Raw genomic sequence first — 25,718 nt, forward strand, 5'->3', positions numbered from 1 at the left:
TTTGTGCTTACTATGAGCTCCAATGCCAACCAAAGAAGGCGAAGGTCGGTGGGGTAGATGTTGAATATCAATTTGCCAGTTGCACTTTTATGGCAAAGAGGGATCAGAAAGATGGTGGGTTGGAGCTATCCTATGCCCAGAAGAATAAGTGGGAGATGGATTGGGCTCGCTATTGGTTCTATGTGAATACTCCTGGTGTTAAGCCTAAGTCGGGGCCTAAAGTCAAGAAGTATCCTTTTGCTTGTACTATGAGTGACATGAAGCCTTCGACTCGAGTGAGCCCACCATCAGAGGTTGACGAGGACCGTGCGGTGTGTGATGCTGCCTTTGCGAAGGCCTGCCGCTTTTCCGGAGGTCACGACCTTGTTGAGGAGATGGTCACTACAATCTTCTGGCCTTTAGGTAAATCTAGGCCCAGGATGACTTTGGTGCAGATGAAGCTTCCTATGTTTGGTAGCGAGGATGGGGAGTTCTGCCCTTGCTTCTATATCCAGCGTGCTACAGATGAAACGAACGAAGAGTTCATTGTTGAAGTTGAGGCGTCCGCCTCTCTGATCATTGGTGAGATCTCTGAGAAGGAGTATCTATCTCGTCGTGTCATTGGAGGGACTATGCTCTAGTTGAAATGGGTTTTTGAGGAAATGAAAGTGAACTATGGGGAACACAAGATCCCTGAGAAAGTTTTGAAGTCCATTGAAGACAAGGCAGTGAAGGGTGCTAAGTTTGCTGCGCCCCCCATTGCCATGGTGCGAGATGAATCGAGGAAGAGGAAGGAGTTTGATGCTTCAAAGACTGTTGCAAAGAAGAGGAAATCGACGAAGAATGCCAAACATGCTTCTGCTGAAGAGATGGCTGAGAGCACTCATGATGGGTCAGGTGCTGCCCATCTAAGTACAGGGGTTGGCCGATCGGAGGCCTCGGTTGCTCGTCTGGATGAAGACCTGATGGCTTCATCTGTCGTGGCGACGGCTGTTACTTCTGGTGCTGCTGTTTCTGTATGGTGCCGATGCCTGGTATTCTTAGTGATGATTCCTCTGAGTCTAAGGGCAACGCTGGTGATGCGGACTCTGCTTCCGCTCACTCTAGTGAGGAGGTTGCATCCGGCAAGGCTATCCATTCTGCTAAGGCCCAACACCTTGAGGAGTCGGAGATCGAATCCGACGATCGTCCTCCATTGGTTCATCCTTAGGGCTCGGAGACTCCTGCTAGTGCGACCCATGTTGATGGTGCCAGGATTCCGGATCTTACTAGTGATACTTTGTATCTCGGTAAATTTACTCTTTTGGATGATTGTGTTGTTGACATCTTTATTATTTCCTTTGTTGTGCTATGATGTTATATTTTATTTTGCTGATCTAACGAAGGCCATGATGACCCCTATTCTTGGGGAGAAGCCCATGCCAGCTGATCTAGATCTTGCCTGAGTGGGCTTGGATGCCCCTCCAAAGGCTCCGTTGGGTGCTGGGGTTGGGCCTTCGGCACGCGTGCCCCTGTCGGTGGAGGTTAATCTTGTTTAACTTTTCTTTTTGGTTTTGTGTTGATCAACTTTTTGTTTTTACATTTCCATTGTATTGCAGGTGAAGATTCGGGCAACACACTAAGTGGGTGGGTAGAGTCCCTTCATGCTCTTTACACCGAGATAGGAGGTTGAAGATGCATTGTTTTCCCGTTTGGTGATTTTGCCTTATTTGTTCCTTATGTTCCTCTTTTCTTACCAGATCGCACCCGACATCACTTCAAGAAAGTTGATTTTGATAAGCTGTTGCGCTATAATTTGGAACACCAATGCATGGTGGGTTGTGACTGCATTGTATATTTTCCCCTTTTCACTTCAATTAGTGTCGTCGTCATTGATTATATGTCATTTTTTAGGGGTACCACATGGCGGCGGCTCTAGAGGAGCACCCCTCTATTGAGGTTGTGAGGCGGGATGAGGCCATCGAGGTGCTCCAAAAAGAGCTTTACATTGTTGAGGATGAAAAGAAGCGGCTTTTAGAAGAGGTTGCGAGCCTTTGCATGGGCCAACGTGCCATCGACAAGCTGAAGGCCTAGGTGAAAACTCTTGAGAGAGAGATTGCGTGTTCCAAGGCTGTGGAGGAGTTGGCTTTGGCTCACGTGCAAATGGCTAAGGATGTCAACGACAGCCTCCGGAAGTAGGTTGAAGCCGAGAGGTCTTCGGGTGCCACCTTGGTGTCGCAAGTTGGCTTGTTGACGAAACGGTTGGAGGAGGCAAAGACCGCTGGCTTGGCTGCTGCAGAGATGTATCATGCGACTCTTGCCGATTTTGGCGGAGCCACCTCCTCCTTGCCGGCTGACGCCTCCGCCTTCACCATTTTTGGTTGGATGAGGTCTAACTTTGTTAAGCTACCGGAGTTCGTTGGGGGCGCTATGGATTTTGCTGCGCTGTCTTGTGATACCAACCTTAGCAAGACTCTGGGCAAGGTGGGTTGTACGCATGTCATTAGCCTGAAGGAGCGAGAGGAGTTTGAGGGGCCTTCGGAACTTGGTGGCTCTTCACATGATGTCTCTAAGTCTATCAAGAACTTCATGAAGCACATCTGGTTCAAGTTTGGCCATGCTGATGCCCGCTCCCTAGCAGAGGCTCACCGCGCTGTGGTTCGTGACTTGATTTTGCCGTTTGCTTAACCCTTATGCTTTTGATAGTTTTCTTTTTGTTTATTTTTCTTATGTTTTATTTTTTGTACTTGTGTAGGATGCACAGGAAGCTGGAGGTCAATGCACCGGAGCTGAAGCCTAGACTGCCAGGCCCAACGAAGTGGCGGGCCCAAGATCTTCGACCGCTGTGTCCGAAGCGAAGGAGCCCGGAGAGTCTGCCTTCGCCCCTAAAGCTCCGGAGGTGTAGTTTTAGGTTTTAGTTATTTGTTTAGGCTTAAATTGTAGTCGGAGGCTTCACATGTTGCACCTTACGTGCATGCCTTGTGTGTTTTAATTTTAATGTACATTTGTCCTGCGCAGGTTGCCTCAAAAGGGCCTACGCAGGATGTTGTTCCTTTAACAATGATGCAAGATGGTGTTTATGTCAGTGGAGAATTGTGGGAGTATTGGCGTGCTACTTTCCCTCGACGTTCGGTCCGTGATATGTGGGATTTTGTGTTACATGATCTAGACGACGATCATGCAAGTTTCGTTCGTTCACTAGCCTGGCGGGGTCCTCGCCCGCCTATTTAGTTTTTTTCTATGTACATTACCTGAGTAGCCTTCATGCCTTTTGTAATGTTTGCTCTTGAGGCTTAGCGTGTTTTGCGTTATTGCCATGCTATTGCCTTCAGGCTTTGTAAGACTGCGTTTGTGTTTGTATCATTTGTGTTTGTAATGCACTCTGTTGTAATATGTTTGTTTTCTTTGCATAAAGTTAGCTTGAAATAATTTGTTGGACGCTAGTTTCATTGAAGAATATGGTTATGATTGCTACCTATGCCGAAGGGTTCTAGTAGATGGCACTTATTTTCTTTCTCTTTCCTCCACTTCTTTCTTCTCTATTCGACGCTGAGTACGAGTCCACGCGTCCGCATGCAAGAGCTGAGGCACTGGTTTTCATTTTTTTGCATCGTGCAAAGGCCTCAGTGCCTGCTTTGTTGCTCTGGCCTCCGTCTTTGTGCTTGCTTGTAGTTGGCAAGGCGGTTTTGGTGTGTCGCAGTGGAGGTGATTGTGTTCAATCTTGCAGCTGTTGCGAAGGCTTTGGTACAATTTGGGCATTCATCAGAGGTGTTGGTTTATGGTTTTGATGCTTCTCTAGAGTCCACAGAGCAATTTGGGCAAGCAATGGAGGTTGATGAAGCATTTCTTGGATGTTACCTCTGCTTGCGCCTAGATTGTTTTGTTGTTGCCTTCGGCTATGCTAGAGCAGCTGTGCTCCCGTTGAACATGGTTGATGCCGGGTTGCACTAGCTGGTGTCTTTGGTTGCAGGGGGATGTTACGAGTCTTCGTGCGATACCCTCCCGCAACCTCTGACACTGACTGCTTGCTGCTGGACTATGGTCATACAATGCCCTGTGGTAGCTGCCCAACATCATGTGGAAGATGCGTACAACCTCAACGTGACCTTCGCCAGTTTGCACGAACTGCTGTAGTTACGAGTCTTCGAACGGTATCTCTTGTCCTCTCATTTCTAAGGAAACTCCGGCCTCCATGTTTTTCTTGCCTTGTTGTGTAGTGAATTGGCTCTGAGTTGCCTTGTCTTCCACCCTAGCGCTCTTTTGGGATTGGGGATATGGTAATGCACTGACTGAGGCTGGTGCTGGGGGTGATGGGTTTTATAGTCTACTGCTTGTATGATTTAATAACTACTTGTACGATTTAATAAGACTGATGGATTTCTTTGTACCTGGCGTATCTTGGGCTTTTTATTCCTATTGTACCTTAGCTATTAATTCCTAATAGTCATCTGGTGCCTGCTAAGGATAGGTCTTCACCAAGTATTTTCCTTACCGGCGAAGGTAGGTCTTTGTCAGGTTTTTTGGCCATTTGACCATTTTGATGAATCCTTGATGCCTGAATGGGGACAGGACTTTGTCAAGGTTGTCGGGTGATTTAGCCGTAAAGTTCGTTCCAAGCTTTAGAGCCTTCGGCTCAGGCATTGGAAGGTCCTCTTTGTCGAATGTTGTGGCTCCGCTGCTAGCCACTTTTGACCTTCACTTTTCATAGTATTCCTAGGAGAATTCTTCTTTATATTTTAGAGGGTTTTACATGGGTCCTACCTCATTAAAAACCTCACCTCCTCTAGGAGCCCCCTTTGTGAGGAAAAGAGTACAGACCCCTTTTCGTGAAATGTAAAGGAAAAATGTGAAAACTGAGAGGTGAGGTGACCTTCGTTTATAGTTCCGAGGAGGCCACCCCTTTACAATTATATGTAGAACCTACGCAAACTATCGATGTTCTAGGTATGTGTGGTTGTTTTTCCTTCGCTGTCTGTCAGGAAGAACAACCCTAGTCTTCCAGTGGACTTCGCCGTGTATGGGCCTTCCCATTTTGGTTGGAGTTTTCCCGCATTAGCCGTGTTGGGCGTCATTCTTAGGACTAGGTCTCTGTCTCGTATGAGCTTTCAACCACATGGCTGTCTCTCCATTTCCTAGTTTGCTCTTGGTATTTGGCAATGTTTTCTATTGCTTCCAATCTTGTCCCTTCGATCGTCTCCTTGGAGTATTCTTCGTCTTTTGCCAGGGCTTGTTTTATGACACAGAGGCTCTGATGCTTGACTTCTTTGGCAGCATTGCTTCTTGATCATATAAGAGTTTGAACAGTGTAAAGCCTGTTGTTCTGGAGGCTATGGTGTTATGGGACCACATAACCTTCGACAGTTCTTCTACCCATTTGCCTTTGCGGAGGTTGAATAAGGTCCTTGATATTGCTGAGAATATTACCCTTTTGGCTCTTTCCACCGCTCCGTTTGACTCTGGGTGGTATACTGAGGCGAAGGCTATCTTGGTGCCTATGGTTTTGCAAAATTCCTTGAATTTGTCTGAGTCGAATTGTTTCCCATTGTCAACTGTCAAGGTTCTTGGCACTCCAAATCTGCAGATTATGTTCTGCGAAATGAACTTTTTCACTGTCTCTAGTGTGATTGTTGCAAGTGGCTTGGCATCAATCCATCTTGTGAAATATTCTACGGCTGTAAACTTGTTCCCCCCTTGCGATGGTGGTAGCGGCCCAACAAGGTCCATGCCCCATCTTTGCAAGGGCTAGGTGGGTGGGATGAGTTGTACGGCGGCTGAAGGTTTTGACTCTTGAGGGGAGGTGCTTTGGCATGCCTGACATGTTTTAACAATTTCTTCTGCGTCTTTGATGTGCTTAGGCCAATAGAATCCTTGCTTGATGGCTTTCGCGGATAATGCCCTTTGGGCCAATGTGTGAGCCACATATGCCTGAATGAATTTCTTGTAGGAGGTTTTTGCTTCGCTTTGAGGTATGCATTTGAGCAGTGGTTGAAAAATTGTAGGGTCGAGATGGTGGACTAGAGGGGGGGTGAGTAGTCCTCTATCTAAGTGAAACAAATGCATTGGCTAACCAAAACAAATGCAAAAAAAAAAGACTATCGGTCTAGCCAAGACTACACCCCTCTATCTATGTTCACAAGAACCTTATGAAGATCTTAATTAGGCAACAAAGGTGCTGGGCTCGCTAGAACTCACCTAACCAATTCTAGGAGCAAGGTCACACAAACCTATGTCACTAGTACTTCAAGCACCGGGGAGTTCCTACACAAGCTAGTAGCAAAAGCACAAAGCTCCTAAGCTTACTAGCAATGCTAAATAACAAGGCAACTAATGCCAAATTAGAGAGCCCAAATTACTTAGCTACACAAACTAAGCAATGTGACTAAGAAGGTTACTCAAACCGAATTAGTCCTGGAATGGAGCTACTTCTATGCTACACAAGCAAGAAGGTAACTAGCAAACTACACAAGCCAACTAATTATAAGAGCAACTACACAAGCACAATGTATGTGAAAGTAAATACAAGCTTGTACAACGAGGATGCAAACCAATGGGAAGACAAGGATGACACGTTGATTTTTATCCCGGGGTTTACGTGCTTGCCAACACGCTAGTCCCTGTTGACGCAAGCACACTAATTATAAGAGCAACTACACAAGCCAACTAATTATAAGAGCAACTACAAAAGCACAATGTATGTGAAGGTAAATACAATCTCCAAGGTTGCCGCCGGTCCTCTTGCTAGTGGTGACCCGCAAGTCACACTGTCCCACAAGGAGTGCTTACCACAAGCTCTAGCACTTGATCCGGCCAGACCACTTGCCGCCCTCACGTCTCGCTCTACTATAGTTGCTCTTTACGGCTCCCGCGGGGTGAGCACAATCCCCCTCATAATCACTTCTCTGGAGCACAGCACAATGTTCTTTGCAAGCTTCGACAGAGACCACCACCAAGCCGTCTAGGAGGTGACAACCTCCTAGAGTAACAAGCACCACCGGCTTGGAACTTGATCACCTAGTGCCACTCGATGCAATCTCACAATGCAACGCACTAGAATCACTCACTCGGAATGAATTCACACTTCTCGCAAGCACAAGTGAGTTAGAGGCTTATCAAACTAATCACACACAAGGGTAACATATGCCCAAGGTGCTCAACCAGCCAAATGTTGGAGATCCACCTCTATTTATAGCCCCCAAACCAAATAGAGCCGTTGGAGCAAAGCTGCTAATTTCTACGAGGGCACCGGACACAGCCTTGCCCCTTCCAACGGTCGAATTCCAATGGCAATTTCAACTAGCCGTTGCTGACCTGGCATCGGATAGGCAGGGGCGGTGTCACCGCCATAGGGTGGTGGTGCCCCTGACGGTGCCCGTGCCCATTTTCCTCCCTGTTTAGATTAATATGGCGGTGCACCAGATATAGGGCAGTGGTGCCCATGGGGGTGACCCCCTTTGCTCAACACCGAATACGCTAGTCTCGGGAAAAACACGGTGGTGGCACCGAACAGCACCAGACGGTGCAATGTCCATGCCATGGCGGTGTACACCATCATGTCCGATGACCACCCTGACTCTAGTTGCGCTCTGCCAAGTCCAGGTGGGCACCACCCTAGGGGTGGCGGTGCCACCGGACAAGGCACGGCGGTGCCAGCCCCCAACATGCTTCTCTTGGCCTCAGCCAGCCGGGCACCACCACAGGAGTGGCAGTGCACCGGACAGGGGCTGGCAGTGCCCCTAGGGCACCACTCTGAGCCCGATTTCGCCTCCTTTTCTTCACCAACTTTTTCACCTTTGCAAATGTGCTAACACCACCAAGTGATCACCTTGTGCACGTGTGTTAACTTTTCACAAACATTTTTCCAAAGTATTAGCACTCAATTCACCACACCACTCGATCCTAACACGTATGCAAAGTTAGATCGCTCAAGTGGCACTAGATGACCGATATGCTAACAAGTTTGTCCCTCTTAATAGTATGACCATCAATCCTAAACCCGGTCATTAACTTCTCTACACACCTATGACCGATGAAATGAAATACCCTAGGTTATACCTTTGCCTTGCGTATTCCATTCCATCTCCTCCAATGTCGATGCAACACATGCACCAACATGATCAACAATGATATGATTCACTTCATATCATCACATGATCCTATTGGTTTATCGATCTTGACTTCACTTTCTATTCACTGTTGCTTCAGTCCATCGGTGCCAAGTCATCACTCAACTTGCCCTTCACACTTGCAACCGGTCCATAGAGTCAAGTCTTGTCTTGATCTTCTCCACCTTGATCACATGACTCCATGTCATGTCTCATATGCAATGAGCTCCTTCATCACATGTGTGAGCTTTGCAACATGTCCAAACCATTTCACCTCCATGGCAAAGGTTGCTCACACATGATGTACCTATGGACTAATCACCTATGTATCTCACATTAAACATAATTAGTCCACCTAGGTTGTCACTCAATTACCAAAACTAAACAAGGACCTTTCAATCTCTCACTTTTTGGTAATTGATGACAACTCTACAAAGATATGGAATTTAAGTTCAAATGGATTCATGTTGCTTGCCCAAGTAATTTTACCATGTGTAAATGATTTTGGACAAGTACCACAAACCCAAATTTGTAGTATTAGCTCCCCCTACATATGTGCTAGAGTGTTTGGTTTGAAGCTCGCACATATGCATAGATTGGAATTGTGGGAGAGTAATTACTACCAATGATGCTAAGGTGTATAGAATAAACCTTTAAAGCGTGATACCAATCGGAGTTTCACTTTTAAGTTCATCCTTAGCACCATGAGTAGCTAGACAACAAAAATACTATAAACCCCATGAGATCAACATTATAAGCAAGGTTCTAGTACCACGTGTGGAAAAAACAAGTCTAGCTACCATCCTATGCATGCTAGTTATCATTTCATCAATCAAATTCTACAACTAGCATACAACACACAATCATGCATATTAAATTTAAAAACTTATGCAATGCAAGCAAGCACATGAATATACACATATCAAATGCAATCAAACACAAGTTCATGAGTTTGCTCCCCCTACTTGTGTGCTTCTCTTGTCCAAGAATTTTGATCCTTCTCAATTCCTCAATGTTGCTTCCTCTTTATCAATGTCCATGTCCAACCTCTACTTCTTTGTCTCAAACTCTCCCAAAGCTTTCATATCTTTGTACAATCTCTCCCCCTTTGTCATCAATTTCCATAAAAAGTGTGCTTCTTATTGATGTAAAGGCTTGCATTGGGGTAGATGGTTGAGTCTTGAATCTTGCATTTTTTATGGACACCACTTGTATAGCTATTTAGATGCCTTGTGTAGGATCTTATGACCTTGATTCCAATTGTAGTGGGGCTCCTCCCCCTATGTCCAAGCATGGGTCATTCTCTTGATAATCTTGAGCTCTTCTAGATGAGGAAAGCATTCTTGATTTGATGATCACTTAAAGTTAAGGATCACTTGTGGAACCACCATCTTGTATGAATGATACCATGTGTAGAAATGTGATACCACGTGTAGGATTGATTTGTCAATAAAACCATTTCTTGAACATTTGCTATCATCATGAGTACCACTTGTAGGATATCACTTATGAGTTGATCTAGACATCACTTGTGATTTCTTGATGAAATATTTGAGTCTAGATACCATTTAAAATAATCAAAACAAGATATCCATTTGCATTGTTGTCTTGTGCTTGTACTCTTATCACTATCATGAGCTTCTAATATTGACTTGAACTAAGTTGATTTGCCTAAGCTTCTAAGTCTGGTTTGAACTAATGACAAGCTTCTTCACACCTCTTTCAAGGATCTTGCCAATGTTGTACTTGTTACTTGTTAGCAATCCAAAATAAATCAAGTACTTGGGTTCACTAGCTCATGTACAAACTCATACACTAACCACTAGATCATCTAATCATTCAAGCAATAGTGGTAGGCTATGAATTTTAAACTTTCATTTGTCATACAGGATCCTAATAAGCATGTACTATATGCACTAACTGCATACTTGTAAGGGATAAAATGATCATGCACATTAAAATGATACCTTTGCTATCTTGGAGTTGAGTATAGTCATTAGTTTCCAATTAAGCTCGGCAATAGCAATGTGAAGTCCAATTTATAGCTTGGTGAACACCAATCATCATAGATAGAGTCCATTCTTCACCTATATGAAATGAAAACCACTTATGATCAAGTGCGCTTTCTTGTTGTGGTTTGCTTGCTTCTTTATTTCATCTTTGCTTGCTTGAGAACATCAATGTGAGAATACCACTTGAAATATTATGACTAGTTCTCTTTTGGGTGTTGTTTGCTTTTTTTGATCAACCCTTTTAATTGCTTCAACTAAGGATATCAAATGTTCCTCGGATCACCACTTCCATTTTAGCCTTTCAAGTACCACACTTGGTTTACCTGCACATAGGCGGCAAGCCCCTACACTAGGGAGAAGTGACCTCTCTCCAAAGAACCATTTTTGATACTCACTTGAAATAGCTTGATTGATTGAACCAAATGATCGACTTAACTAGATGTGTAACCTTGAATCCTTCTTTAAGTCTTTTTCTTTCTACTTGTTTAAGTCCTTTTCTTTCTACCAAATGATTTCCAACAAGCATTAGAACTTAAACTTCATCTTCATCTTGAGTTTGATCTTGATCTTCAACTTGAGTACCATGTTAAGTACACTCCACAATCAAATGACCCTGTACTCTTTGCTTGTCATGCTTCTAGCTCATCTCAAAACCAAACTTAGGTACCTAATCACTTATAAACTTGTTTCCAACTTGAGGACCTTTCAATCAAAGTGACTTTAGATGAATCTAATAATGGTCACTTTTCTGGTAGATTCTGTACCCTTCAAAGAATAATCCATAACTCCCAATGTACAGATTCAAATGCCACGAAATTTGGTAGAGATATGGTTCACTAAGTCATCTAGCATCTGTAAAGATATGGGTTTTATTTGACTTCTATATTGCTACCAAATTTCAATTCTTCCACAACTGCTACATGCTGAAAACTGCTGCACTATAGCTGGCAAGATCTACTCCAAATCCAAAGTATTTCTTATCTAATTCTCATGAAATTTATACAGCAACTTATACCACAAGTCTAGAGAATGCATTCCAAATTTGAATACAATCCAAATAGATTTGTTCACTCAAACATGGCTTTCATCACAGCTCACTCAGATTTTCAATATTGGACAGATTTCAATACTTGAGCTATTCTTGACCAAATATGAATCAAACTTGAAATCAATTTGTTTGAATACTTTCACAAGACATAAGTCCATTAAATCCACTTACTAAAAGTCATATGATGAATTTGTCCAACTTAAATCTATCCAAACTTGATTACTAATCAATCAATCCATTCAATCATCTCATAGCAAGCAACATATGCATATATATCCAATTCAATCAACTTATATGCACCCAAATGAATTAGATCAACAAAGGATATACCTTGGTTAGCTCATGATCATCCACTAGCAAGCTTCAACTCAAATATTTGCAAGCCATCAATTATATCCAATAAATCACTCATAACATGAATTTTGCACTTGTATGTTGTAGCATTTGGACTTCACTTGTTTTGACTTAGAATATGCACTAAGCTTCATAACTTGACTCAACATATGATGAACAATAATAATTCCATTGAATCAAGCCTCCAATGCTGATGGTACCTATACACATTCATCCACTTTTGATGGTACCCAAACTAGTTTGGGTCCTCTCAAGTTAGGTACAACATACTTAGGCAAAGCCTTAGTATGAATAGCAGGATGTTTTACAATAGAAAACATAGAGGCACCATTACCATCCTTTCTAAGCACAATACTATCATCAATTGAAATAGCTTAGAAGCCTAGGGGACATGAATTTGACATGTGTCCCCTTTCCTGGCATGAGTAACACTTCCTCTTTGATTGAGCCTTTTCTTCCTTGCTCATGTGGTGCTTCTCATTGCCTTGCTTCTCCTTGTTTGCTTGAGCCTTCTTCTCAAGCTTGTTTGGATAATCTGAAGCTAGGTGGCCCAATATGTCACAACTATGGCACTTGATATGAGCAATCATCTTCATCTTTTCTTCTTTGTTCTTGCTCACTTTCTTTGTGTCTTGATTCATCCTTGGACGCATTGCTCTTTCTCTTGCCTTACCACCCCTTCTTGTTTTTGTCTTCTTCATCATCAAATACCACCATCTTCATGGTTGATCTTGATTTGAACTTGAGGCTTATCTTCTTGCTCAACTTATGGCTTTAGTTGAGGCTCTTCTTGTTGCTTCACCACTTGCTTGGTTGGGCACATAGAGGTGAGATGACCCCATGTGCAGCACTTGAAGCACTTGGCATGCTTTAGCCTCTCTTCTTCTTTCTTTAACTTGAGCTTTTCTTCATTTGGCCAACCATTTGCAAGATGTCCCACTTTATGGCATTTGAAGCACATGAAATGAGAGAGATTTTCTTGTTTTTGCTTCTTCATTTCTCTTTCATATCTTTTCTTGCCCCATCTCTTGCCCTTGATCTTGCTCTTGTTGAATCAAATGCCACTCATATCACCATAGGTTCTTTTGTTGCTCAACATATGTTCAAAGGTGATTTTGGTGTTCTAACACCTCTCTAGCTTATTGCTTAAATTCATCACTTCATTTTTGAGCTCATTGTTCTCCTTTAAAAGGTTAGTCTCACAAGACAAAGAAGTAGATCAAGCATCTATATGTGAAGAACATGGCATAGCTAATAATTCATCATAAGAGGTGGATACATTCTTCTTGCCTACATCATAAGGGTTAGCAACAATATGTGATTGATCAATTGACCCATGTGAGGAGTTCTCACTAGTTCTAATCTTTTCATTGGAAAGCTCTTTAGTGAGAAAAGCATGGTCTTGTACCAAGTTATCATGAGCAACACTAAGTTCCTCATGTGAACAAGTAGTATCATAAAGTAGATGCTTTTGTTGTTCACATGTGTTCTTTAGAAAAGAGTTTTCAATTTTCAATTATTTGGTTTGAGCCATCTCTTTTTCTAAAGCTTTGATCATGCAACCATATCTATCTAGATGCTCCTCGTATGAATCAAGATAAATCACATTTGCATTAGATACCTTGGTGTCACTTTGTGACATAAAACAATGTGATGTAGTGGATGAGCTTGTAGATACATCACTCTCATAGCCCGAGCCTGATCCATCATCATCACCATCAAGTGTGCATGGAGTAGCATCATCATTGGCATCACTTGTGGCATCATCATCAATCGTGTCAAGTGATCTCATGGTATGATCATCATCATCATCACTTGACCATGAGGTGGAGCAATCTTCCATAATTAATGAATTGCGGCTATGCTCAACATCCTCATGTGCCTCCTCCTTGGGCTCATCATTATCATCATCGGAGACTGTCCCATACTTCTCATCGAGATGAATCCAAATCTCATGAGCAGTCTTCATGTTAATGATCTCTCCAAATATGCAATCATCCAAAGATCTATACACAATGTTTTCCTAAATGGTAAACGGTCTATACACGGTCGCCCTTCGTTTAGCGTTTAGGCTGTTTACACAGTGTTTAAACGAAGTTAAACGGTCTAAACGGTTTTGTACTTTAAAAAAAATACATATAATTACATATGTGCATGTAAAAAATCAAGTATTCTAGCATTTATACATATTTATCCGAGTAAAAATCAATTATTTTGGTATCTATATATATTTATGCATGTGAAAAGAACCAAATATAGATATTTATGCATGTAACATATCAAGTGTACACCTTTATAAATATAATAAACTTAAGTATACAAATTTATCCATACAAAACTGAACTAGATTTATCTCGTGTTCGCCTAAACAGCCGTTTAAACAGTTGTTTTGCCCGTTTAATGTTGTTTATCTCCGTTCTGTTTAGGCCATTTAGACCGATTTTCCCGTTTTTGACCATTTAAACGGTCAACCGTTTAATTTTTGTTTACCCCCTAGACAAAATAGTTTACTACCATTTACCGTTTACTGGCCGTCTAATCGGCCATTTAGGCCTTTTAGGCGAACACTGTCTATACATGATGTTAGTAGCTTGGATGTCAAGATCTAGGCATTTCTCTTGTGCTTGAGTTAGATTATCTTCATCCAACACATGAGAAAAGCCTACATCTATCACCCACCATATTTGAGGGCAAATAAACTTCAAATTACATATCATCCAATTTTTCAATCGTGCAAAGTGTGTGCGATCAAAAATATGTGGACAATCAACATCTAGCCCATAAGTCGCCATCCGCTTAGGTCGGTGAAGATAACAAATTAGAGACCTAGCTCCGATACCACTTGTAGGGTCGAGATGACGGGCTAGAGGAGGGGTGAATAGTTCGTTCAAAAATTAAATGCACCGGCTAACCGAAACAATTGCGGAAATAGGACAATCGGTCTAGCCAAGACTACAACCCTCTATCTAAGTTCACAAGCACCTTATGATGATCTTAATTAGGCAACAAAGGTGCCGAGCTAGCTAGAGCTCACCTAACACATTCTAGGAGCAAGGTCACATAAACATATGCCACTAGTACTTCAAGCACCGGGGAGCTCCTACACATGCTAGTAGCAAAAGCACAAACCTCCTAAGCTCACTAGTAATGCTCAATAACAAGGCAACTAACGGTAACTTAGAGAGCGCAAATTACTTAGCTACACAAACTAAGCCATGTGACTAACAAGGTTACTCAAACCGAATTAGTCATGCAAGGGAGCTACTTCTATGCTACACAAGCAAGAAGGTAACTAGCAAGCTACACAAGCCAACTAATTACAAGAGCAACTACATAAGCACAATGTATGTGAAAGTAAATGCAAGCTTGTGTAACGAGGATGCAAACAAATGGGAAGACAAGGACGACACGGTGATTTTTATCCCGAGGTTCACGTGCTTGCCAACACGCTAGTCCCTGTTGAGACAAGCTCCAAGGTTGCCGCCGGTCCTCCTGCTAGTGGTGACCAGCAAGTCACACTCTCCCACCTAGAGTGCTTACCGCAAGCTCTAGCACTTGACCTAGCCAGACCACTTGTCACCCTCTGCGTCTCACTCTACTAGAGTTACTCTTTGCGGCACCCATGGGGTGAGCACAATCCCCATCACAATCACTTCTCTAGAGCACCACAAAGTGTTCTTTGCATGCTTCGATGGAGACCACAACCAAGCCATCTAGGAGGTGGCAACCTCCTAGAGTAACAAGCAACACTAGCTTGCAACTCGATAACCTAGTGCCACTCAATGCAATCTCACAATACAACGCACTAGAATCACTCACTCGCATTGGATTCGCACTTCTCGCAAGAACAAGTGAGTTAGAGGCTTATCAAACCAAGCACATAGAAGGGCAACACATCCCCTAGGTGCTCAACCAGCCAAATGCCCGAGCTCCACCTCTATTTATAGCCCCCAAGCCAAATAGAGCCGTTCGAGCAAAGCTGCTGGTTTCTGTGAGGGAACCGGACACGGCGGTGCCTGGTAGTGGACACGGCGGTGCCTAGTACTGGACACGGTGGTGCCCCTTCCAATGGTTAAATTCCAACAGCTATTTCGACTAGCCGTTGCAGACCTGGCACCAGATAGACATGGGCGGTGCATCGCCCAAGGGTAGTGTTGCCACTAGCACAGGGTGGCGGTGCCCCTGATGGTGCTCATGCCCATTTTCCTCTCTCTGTGGATTAATAGGGTGGTGCACTAGACATAGGGCAGCGATGCCCATAGCAGTGACCCCCTTAGCTCAACACTAAAAATGCCAGCCTCATAAAAAACATGGCGGTGGCACCGGACAGCCCCCGACAGTGCACCGTCAATGCCATGGCGGTGTACACCATCATGTTCGGTGACCACCCTGACTCTAGCTGCGCTCTATCAAGTTCAGATGGGTAGTGCCCTAGAGGTGGCAGTGCCACCGGACAAGGCATGGCGGTGCCAGCCCCTAACACGCGGCTCTCGGCCTCGGCCAGCGGGGCACCGCCATAGGGGTGGCGGTGCACCGGACAGGGGGTGGCGGTGCCCCTAGGGCACCACTCCAAGCCTAGTTTTGCCTCCTTTTCTTCACCAACTTCTTCACCTTTGCAAATGTGCTAACACCACCAAGTGATCACCACCTTGTGCATGTGTGTTAACTTTTTACAAACATTTTTCCAAAGGATTATCACTTAATTCACGACGCCACTCGATCCTAACACGTATGCAAAGTGAGATCGCTCAAGTGGCACTAGATGACTAATATGCAAACAAGTTTTCCCCTCTTAATAGTACGGCCATCTATCCTAAACCCGGTCATCAACTTCTCTACACACCTATGACCGGTGAAATGAAATGCCCTAGGTTATTCCTTTGCCTTGCGCATTCCATTCCATCTCCTCCAATGTCGATGCAACACATGCACCAACAAGATCAATAGTGATATGATTCAATTCATATCATCACGTGATCATATTGGTTCATCGATCTTGACTCCACTTTCTCTTCATCGTTGCTTCGGTCCATCGGTGCCAAGTCATCACTCAACTTGCCCTTCACACTTACAACCGGTCCATCGAGCCAAGTGTTGTCTTGATCTTCTCCACCTTGATCACATGACTCCATGTCATGTCTTATATGAAATGATATCCTTCATCACATGTGTGAGCTTTGCAACATCTCCAATCCATTTCACCTCCATGGCAAAGGTTGCTCACACATGATGTACATGTGGACTAATCACCTCTGTATCTCACTAAACACAATTAGTCCACCTAGGTTGTCACTCAATTACCAAAACCAAACAAGGACCTTTCAACAACCACTTTCCTATATAGTGTTCCATTTATCAGTGTATAGCTTCTTGCTCTAGCTATCATTCTTGCTGTGCTTGCCTCATCTTCTGTGTGATAAAAGCTAGATGGCTGCCCTAAGAGACAACATGGATGAAGAAATGATGAATATTATCAACACCGGCACTCAATTTGCCGATGGTGACCAGCAGGATATAGATGACGGGAGTCAATACCTAGCTCTTGAAGATAACCAAGAAAATATTGTGCAAGAAAATACTGGCGAGGTATATATATTTATATATATATTTGAATATTGTATATATATATTTGAATATCTATCATCTATTATGTGTACACATGATATTTATTTATTCTTTTTTATACGTAGCCCTTTGGATCGACGACCACAACGGTGAAAAGCAAAAATATTCGAGGCCCGAAAAAGCCATTGGAGGGGCGCTACATAATATCAGAATTCAATATCGAGATAGGCGAACCACTTGGTCCACATGCAAGGAAATTCGTGCAACACTGTGGGTGCCTTGTAAGGGATAGACTTCCGATCAGTGCCCGTGAATGGAAGCAAAAGATCAACAAGCCTCATGTTAGTTTTGTCTCTGATCTTGATAAGAATTTAATTTGGGATGATATCCTTCAACATTTGACGTTGCAAGCGGATGATTATGATGATATCAACGATGATGAATTGAAGGAGCTAGTTCGAAAGTGGGCTATGAAGAAGATGACCACACAATTCCAGACTTTGAAGAACTCCCTATACACAAAATACGTCAAGAAGAACCTAACGCCCAATTTCAATACTAGGGGCCCGCTCGCGAAGTTGAGGTCCTACTGGAATGATTTTGTTCAGTACAAGACATCGGAAGAGAGTGAGGAACGGGTGAGAAGGAACCAAGACAATGCCCGACAGAAGGTATACCACCATGGCATGGGATCTGGTGGCTACGCGACTGCCATTCCCAAGTGGGGAAAAATGGAAGCGGACATTCTTGCCAAGGGTATCACACCAGAATCACTCAATTGGCCCAAACACGCGAAGAATTGGTTTTTCGCTCATGGGGGAAGACTAGACCTAGAGACCGAGAAGCTGGTTCATGGCCCAAAACTCAAAAGAGCAACACAAAGATTATCTTATGCTCTACAAGCTAAAGCTATTGGTGCGTTTAGGCCCAATAGAGAGAAGGATGAACTGACGTATGCCATCGGGACTGCTGAACACAGTGGCCGAACGAGAGGGTTAGGACGGAACATTTCTTGGGAGCATGGTTTCCCTAACGACAGAGATACCTACAGAAACCGACAGAGAAGGAAGGATGAGGAAGCAGCGCGGATCAGCGGGTTGGAGGAATATGTTCATGAGTCACGGGAGGCGTTGCTTCAAGCACAAGAGCGCAAAAAAACATGCAAGCTAGAATGCAGGACGAAATCATAAAGCAAGTGCAAATAGCAATGAGTGCCCAAAGGCAGGCATCAGATCTAGGAATCAACATTAATATTAGCCCCCTAATCAGTTGAAAAGCAGCCGCGCTTCCACGGAGTTGCCAAATCAAGATGACGCAATGCTACGTTCCCCTATGGATGACATCACTGCACCGTTTACATCATGTGAGCTACATATTCCAAAAGAGAATGCCACAATCATGGTGGCTCTTGGTGTTTTTTCTCCTCTAGATCCTACCAAGACACCAAGAATCCATGGGGCAATAATACAACCTGGATATGTTAGCGTCTTAGTGGATAGAGTTAACAAAGGTTTTAGTGATCTGGCTCTTGACATTCTAGGAGGTGATGGGGAGAAGACTCTAGGAGAAGTAGAGAAGACATTCATACTATGGCGCAAGCGCTACATCATTATTCCCAGGGTCTCTAGTCCACCGCCGCTTCCTCAATTGCCAGACAATAGGTGCGGACAAAAGTGAATGAAATTTTTTTCACTAATTTTCTATTGACATGCATGATTAAAAATAACAATTTCTTATACCTAATTATTCTTTTTTGTACTCACACAGCAGGGTCTCCGCCAACCTAAGTCCAATTATCCAATCTCCAGATCATCATAGTGCTCCAGGAAATCAGGTGGCAACGCCGCCACCGCCGCCACCTCCAAGGAGGTCTCCAACGGCTTCCCTGCCTCCCTTGATGACTAAGAAGAAGCCAGCTCCTAAGAGGTTCGCCCCGCAAACGAAGTCGTTGGTCCACCAGCCGGCAAAGAAGAAAGCCTCATCTAATCCAGTTATTCCCCAAAAACTGTCTTACAAGAAAATTGAAAAGGAATTAAATGCTGCAGTACAAAAAGATGTGGACAGTCTCTTCGAAAAAGTGAAAAAGCAACGAGAAGCGAGGGAGAACCCAGAGAAACCGTACTTCTACCTACCTCCAGATCTTCTAAGAGAGAAGGTGGACCAGAAAAAGCAGGAATCTCAAAAGACCCTGCCAAAATCGGACTACGACCGCTCTCTCACCAAGTCATTTGAGGCGGTGCAGAAAAAGACTAGACCAGGGAAAGGTGTTGCACAACTCGGACAACAATCGCAACAATTAGTCCCCTCTCTTGTCGTTCGTAATGAATATGGTTCGAACTTAGACTTAGACGTCGATTTTGAGGAGCTGGCTCGGTTTTACAAGGAAACTGGTTTGGACCTTGCCCAAGTGCTCGCTGAAGGACCATCTACTCCGAAAGTGGATCCTTGGAAGAAATTTAAACATGGAAAGAGTCTATACAACCCTGAGGCCTTAGGTGAACTGGGTACGTAAATGTACCTGCTAAACAAGTGGTACATGGCGGCGTGTGAACGGAGAGAGGCCTTTGTTCCTATCAGAGTTAGAAACCAACATTACTTCCATGGCGATGACGTTATATATGTTGAGTTTGTAGAATTACACCAACTATGCCACCTGGACTCTCTCGACAAAAGTCTCGTTAGCTGCTATTATCTGTAAGTGTGATTATTTTTTACTATTAAAGTGTATATATATAAAGCTACATGTCTACATATAAATTATATATCCTTACACTATATTTTTATATATGCAGATATGAGATGACAGAACTCAGAAAGAGAAAGGATAATGATGTTGGTTTCGTTGATCCAAATGTCGTATTCAAACACCCTAACCCCCCACCTCAATGGAAAGCTGAACTCGAGAAAAATCTCATGAGATTCTCAGTGAACCAACAAAACAAGAACATACTCTTCCCCTACAACTTCAAGTGAGTGTTAAATAATTAATGTCGATCATATGTACATTTGTTCAATTATTTGCTTACCTGCTAAGCTATCTCCCATATATATATGTTGACTCTAGTTAATGTCGATCATATTTGTGTATAAAAACATATGCAGCAATCACTGAATATTGATGGTCATCGATATGGCCAATAGTCGGTTGAGCATCTTAGACTCGTTAAGAAAAGAGCAAACAGAGTACCAAGACATGATATATATTATCCAAGGGTAATTTGGTCTCTCTGGCAACTATATATACCCCGATCTCTTAACTGCAACAATTATTAAAGGCTAAATTAATTTTTTATTTTATTGGACGCAGTGTTTGAAAAAGTTTCATTAAGAAACACCACATGAAACATTGCAAAACGCCACTGGATGTAATCGCACACAAAGTAAGTACTAGCTATATTTATATATATATATATATATATATATATATATATATATATATATATATATATATATATATATATATATATATATATATATATATATATATATATATATATAATTCAATTAACACCATGAATGCTTTCAATTCACCGGATATTTTTTCTCGTAAAAGTGGGTTCTGAGGCAAGAACAGGGGAACAACTGCTGCGGATACTATGTTTACGAGTTTATCATGGCGTACGCAAAAAGAACTCCTGAAGAGATCCTCAAAGTATGTTATATAAATATATTCATATATTCACAATTTCTTTTGTTGCTCATATATATAAGTAATCACGTGACCAAGACATATATATATATATATATATATATATATATATTAATATTTTTCCTTTAACTTTTATTGAAGACTCTATGGTTAAAGGAAAAAGTCATACGACGTGACCAACTGAAAGCAATTCAAGAGACCATAGCAAGATTTCTTAATGACCAGGTCCTCAACCCCGCCGGCGAGTTCTACAATGATGTCAACGAAACATGGAAGCCAAACCAGATGGAGTGAATTTGTTATCCCAAGGATATGATAGAATATACAATACAAGCTTTATTTGTAATATATATATATATATATATATATATATATATATATATACGTAAAATAACGTATAATATATGTATATGCATGTAATATATACGTTAGTTTCATACTTTAGTTTGTACAAAATGTTCGAACATTATAAACGTGTAGAATACGTATATTACTAGCAGCGTAGACTGCGTATTCGAAAACCTATTCGAAAACAAAAACGAATCATCAATTGAAAATAGAAAAAAAAAAAGAAAAAAAAAGAAACCTTTAGTCCCGGTTGGTAATACCAACCGGGACTAAAGGGCCGCCCCACGTGCCTAGACCGGGAGGTCTCTTTAGTCCCGGTTGGTGGTGCACCTTTAGTCCCGGGCGAGAAGCCGGAACTAAAAGAGAGGCCTTTTAATTCTGGATTCGTGCTTCCGGTTGGAAAATCAGGAACCAGGAGTAAAGGCCGTTTGTGTACTGGGCCACGCCGTCTCGCGGGGCGGATGCTCCCGCGTCGTCTCGCAATGCTGAGGCATCTGCGTCGGCTGTTTCGCCGGGCGTCCGAGATAGATCCCTCCCGCACATAAGTCACAAGGCGGCCTTTGCGAGATTTAATTTTGTCAGCACGCCCTTCAATCCCAAGGCAGCTCCCCCATCACAATGTTAACATGGTTTTGCGGGAAATGATGTTTCCATTTGGCTGGTACGTAGATCTATATTTGATCATCAGGAACCAAGTTATATGCATATAGTAAAAGTTCAATTTAAATGGTAGAATAAAGGTGGCTTTGACCAAAACCAAACACTCTTAAAGCAAGCTTTACATTTGACGACAGTACGTCGACCACAAAAGCGCATGCACGGAGCAGTCAAACAAGTTGGAACTGAAGCAGGCTTGACTTGGTGATGGTGGCAGAGTGCCAGCGCCGGGGAGGCCTGGCCTGAACCTTGGAGAACTGAGGTAGACGGAGGTCCAGCTTCTGCAGGTGGCAATTACCCATCTCCGACGAAGCTCTGTCCGGGAAGAGCAACAGATGAACAAACCCTCAGCCGCAGGTCGACAATTGTATGGACAGAGCAAGGCTGCGATTAGAGCTGTGCAGGACGCGATGGATGCGGAGCTGGTTCATTTCTCTGTCAGGAAAAAACCGAAAAAAGGGGGCATTCCGAGAATTGAACTCGGGACCTCTCGCACCCTAAGCGAGAATCATACCACTAGACCAAATGCCCTGTTTGTTTTAATTTTTTTTCTTTGACCTAAAGGATATGTTTCTATGGTTAGCCTATGCATCACAATAACAGCAGTTAATATAATTAAATTATTCAAAAAATCAGCAGTAAATATAATTCACAGTTACACACCTGTAATCTGACGATCCTGGCATCTTGTGACTAGTGAGTGCTCGACCTCACACAGAACAAAACAGCCTCACATGAGCACACAAGCTCTGAACCTCATCAGACATACTTGTGGTCCAAAACCAAAGCCTCATCTTCAGGGCATTCAGGATAAGCCAGAGCTCTGAATTTGCACTGAGAAAAAGGGGGGTTTGAGATTGGGGATTCCGAGAATTGAACTCGGGACCTTACGCTCCCTAAGCGTACATCTTACCACTAGACTAAATCCCCAGCTGTGCTCTATGCATGCCTGCAGTGTTTCAGAAATGAAGAAAAACAGCAAATTCTTCTGTGAGGCTCTGTTCTGCAGGAACTTCAGACCCTTCATACTAGTCCAGAATGTCCATGTACTTCATGTCACGGAGAACATATTTGCTATTTAATTTGGTCAAATCAAGTGTAGTGGTGAAGATCCATGCACTTTATTCGACAAAAATGAAACTACAAGGGGAATGCAAGACTGCAAAGTGAATCTGTAAAATGGACGAACAGTAAAGGCCGTCTGCAGCTTCTGGTGGAATGTTCATTACCAGCACTCTAGCAGGACTGATGTGCCATGGCATATGAATGGGCATAGTGTATCAGTACTCTGGCTGCACAGAATAGGTCCTCTACAACATCATACAGCCATATATATAGTAAAAAAATCAGAATCTGTTAAAACTGTTAGTTACAAGGCACGGTGTTGAGTTGAAGTTACAGCTATAAGCCCAGCTAAAGGGTTGTGGCCTACACATTACTGCAATTACTTTTTTTTTGCGATTACACATTACAACGCAGATACTCACAAAGCTTACCCCTACGAGCATCTTCGAAGACTGGGCCGGCAAATCCTTGAGATGGACGAAGTCACCGCAGGTGCCTCGCCGTCGATGGGTACATCGCCTACCACTGAAAACACAACGCCGTTAAATCCTAGAATATTCGCTCTCACGGGGAGTCGAACTCAGGACCTCAGGTGCTGCTGAGGCAAGCTACAGACCTTTTCACATTACTGCAATTACTTTGACAGTTGTAGGAGCAGTGTGATTAAGTATGCCATGTGAAATTGTTGCCCACACTTTAATCTGTCACTATATGAATGTGGTCTCATTTTGTCAAATTTAATTGGTAGACGCAATTTTCTCCTGTTGACAATTGAAGTTTCACTCTTGCTTGTTCTGTGAGGAGAAAGAAACTACGCATCATCCTTCTTTGTTTGTGGAGTAGAAGGTAGGATGTGCTCTACTTTTGCTAAAACTCTGGACTGCTCAGTAGTTTCTTTGAATCCATGGATACGATGCGGATTAGTGACAAGTGGAATACAAATAAATTTGTTTTTTGAAGCAGGTGTGTGCGTGCGGGGGGTGGGGGTGCTTGTTCGGGCTTCGGCTTCTACGCTATAGCACTGCTATAAAAAAAAACTCGACAGGCAGGGTTTAGGCCACCCCACATTGTTGTGATAGAGAAGATTTGACGCCATCGGCCGACGGCCGACGCCGTCTAATTTTTTTAAAAACTCTTTGCCGAGTGCCACAGCTCCGGCACTCAGCAAAGAAATCTGTTTTTTTTAAACCTCTTTGCCGAGTGCCACAACACCGGCACTCGGCAAAGCCACCTCTAAATTTCTTTTTTTTTGTTTTTTTGCTTTTCCATTTAAACAACAATGCATATATATATAATAGAAACCACAATTCAACAGCAATAAATTACAAACCACATTTATATATTACAAACGACCAAATTTGTCCGAAATCCACAATTTATTACAAACCACAAGTTCATAGTCCACAAGTTCACAAGTTCGATACATAGAAACTACTCCGCAAGCGGCTCATGGCGACTGCGCCCCAGCGTGCGATCCCGACGATGGTCCGGGTGCGGATGGCCCGACTTGCGATGCCGGCAACCCTCCGACCTGGTTCGACGCCGCCCCCGATGTCCGCTGCACAAAAAAGAAGATATTGCACGTGAGTGACAAGATAAAAATGTAAGGAGTTTAAAGAAAAGTTGAAAATTTCGGCAGGACCTCCCCTGCACAGGGACGTTTCCAAAACCTGCAAGAAAAACGTCGGCACGAAGGCCGACAACCACATTTTCGGCACGAAGGCCGACACATCAACTAACCCGGCACGAAGGCCCACACATCAACAAATCCGGCACGAAGGCTATCTCTAGGTTTGACACTAAGCATGAGCATAGAAAGTAAAACATACTCACCGGAGTAGACTGTGGTGGTGGCTGTGGTGCAAGCAGGTGTAGTGGGATCTGTCAACCTTGTTGCTCCCCAAGTTGTTGCACGAACCTGAGCAAACCTTCTTGCTGGGCCTCAACAGCTTATAGCCTCTGACGCTCAGCCTCCCGCTCGGCCCGCTCAGCCGCCCGCTCAGCTTCTTGGGCCTCCTGCTGGACCCGAAGTTGCTGCAGCTCGGCCTGCAACATTTGACCCCAATGTTTCAATATTGCAGAGCTAAGGAACGTAAAAGTCAAAGAACGACGAATGAAACTAGAATACTTACCTGGAGTGCCGCCACCGTTGTCGGTCGTTGGCTTATGGGCACGCTAGAGCTCGTGCTCGCTGCTCGGAGGCGGTTCAGAGGAGGAGTAGAGCCCATGTTGAGGATGCCGTTGCCAATCCAGAACCGCCCATGCTTCTTGCCTTCCCCCACCCGCATCACGATCTCAGGATCAAGGCGCTCCTCGGTCCTCGGATCGTAGGCCGGCCCGTGGACTGACCTTGCCGCCTCCGTGTAAGAAGTGAGGCGGGTGTGGGATGTTGGAGTTGGTGTACGCCTCTGGGCCCGCATCCGGGTTGTACTCGATGTTGGACCTTGTCGGGCCCATGTGGGCTAGAGCATACGCCGTGAGTTGGCCAATTGGCTGTTCATCGTGCGCCGCCGACTGCGAGAAAGACAACAACATGTGGTTAGAAATCATGCAGAATTGAGCGCGGCTAGATTAGACAAATGGTGCAGACTTACATATGTCTTTGCATACTTGCTGAGACTGGCGCTGCCCTGATGGTGAGGGGCACCTAGCATCAGCGCTCGCTGGTTACTTTTCTTCTGGTGCTCCTTCTGCCAGTCCGCGTCTAGCCATTTGTCCACTATAGCAGCCCAGCAATCGGGTGTCCAGGAATTATCAACGTCAAGAATATGTTTTGCCGTTGAAGTAGGGCCCCGGGGGGAGATTGAGGGGAATAGCGAACATGGGACAACAAGTGTATGGGGCCGACATCATTCCATAAGGATTGAACCCATCCATTGCCAGCGCAACATGTACATTACGAGCCTCTTCATCTTTGCCACGATGGTTGCCATTAAAGCTTTTCCATGCTTCACCATCTG

The 25,718-nt window shown here is 43.6% G+C and overlaps 2 non-coding genes across 2 annotated transcripts; both read right to left on the reverse strand.

Moving 5' to 3' along the window:
* Positions 1-22,152: 22,152 nt before the first annotated feature.
* TRNAP-AGG (transfer RNA proline (anticodon AGG)) lies at positions 22,153-22,224 on the reverse strand. The gene has a single exon. It is a non-coding gene; the product is annotated as a tRNA-Pro (tRNA).
* Positions 22,225-22,551: 327 nt separating this feature from the next.
* On the reverse strand, positions 22,552-22,623 carry TRNAP-AGG (transfer RNA proline (anticodon AGG)). The gene has a single exon. It is a non-coding gene; the product is annotated as a tRNA-Pro (tRNA).
* Between the last annotated feature and the right edge of the window lie 3,095 nt (positions 22,624-25,718).

Source organism: Miscanthus floridulus, chromosome 9 (assembly GCF_019320115.1).
Source record: "Miscanthus floridulus cultivar M001 chromosome 9, ASM1932011v1, whole genome shotgun sequence".
NCBI classification, from domain to species: domain Eukaryota; kingdom Viridiplantae; phylum Streptophyta; class Magnoliopsida; order Poales; family Poaceae; genus Miscanthus; species Miscanthus floridulus.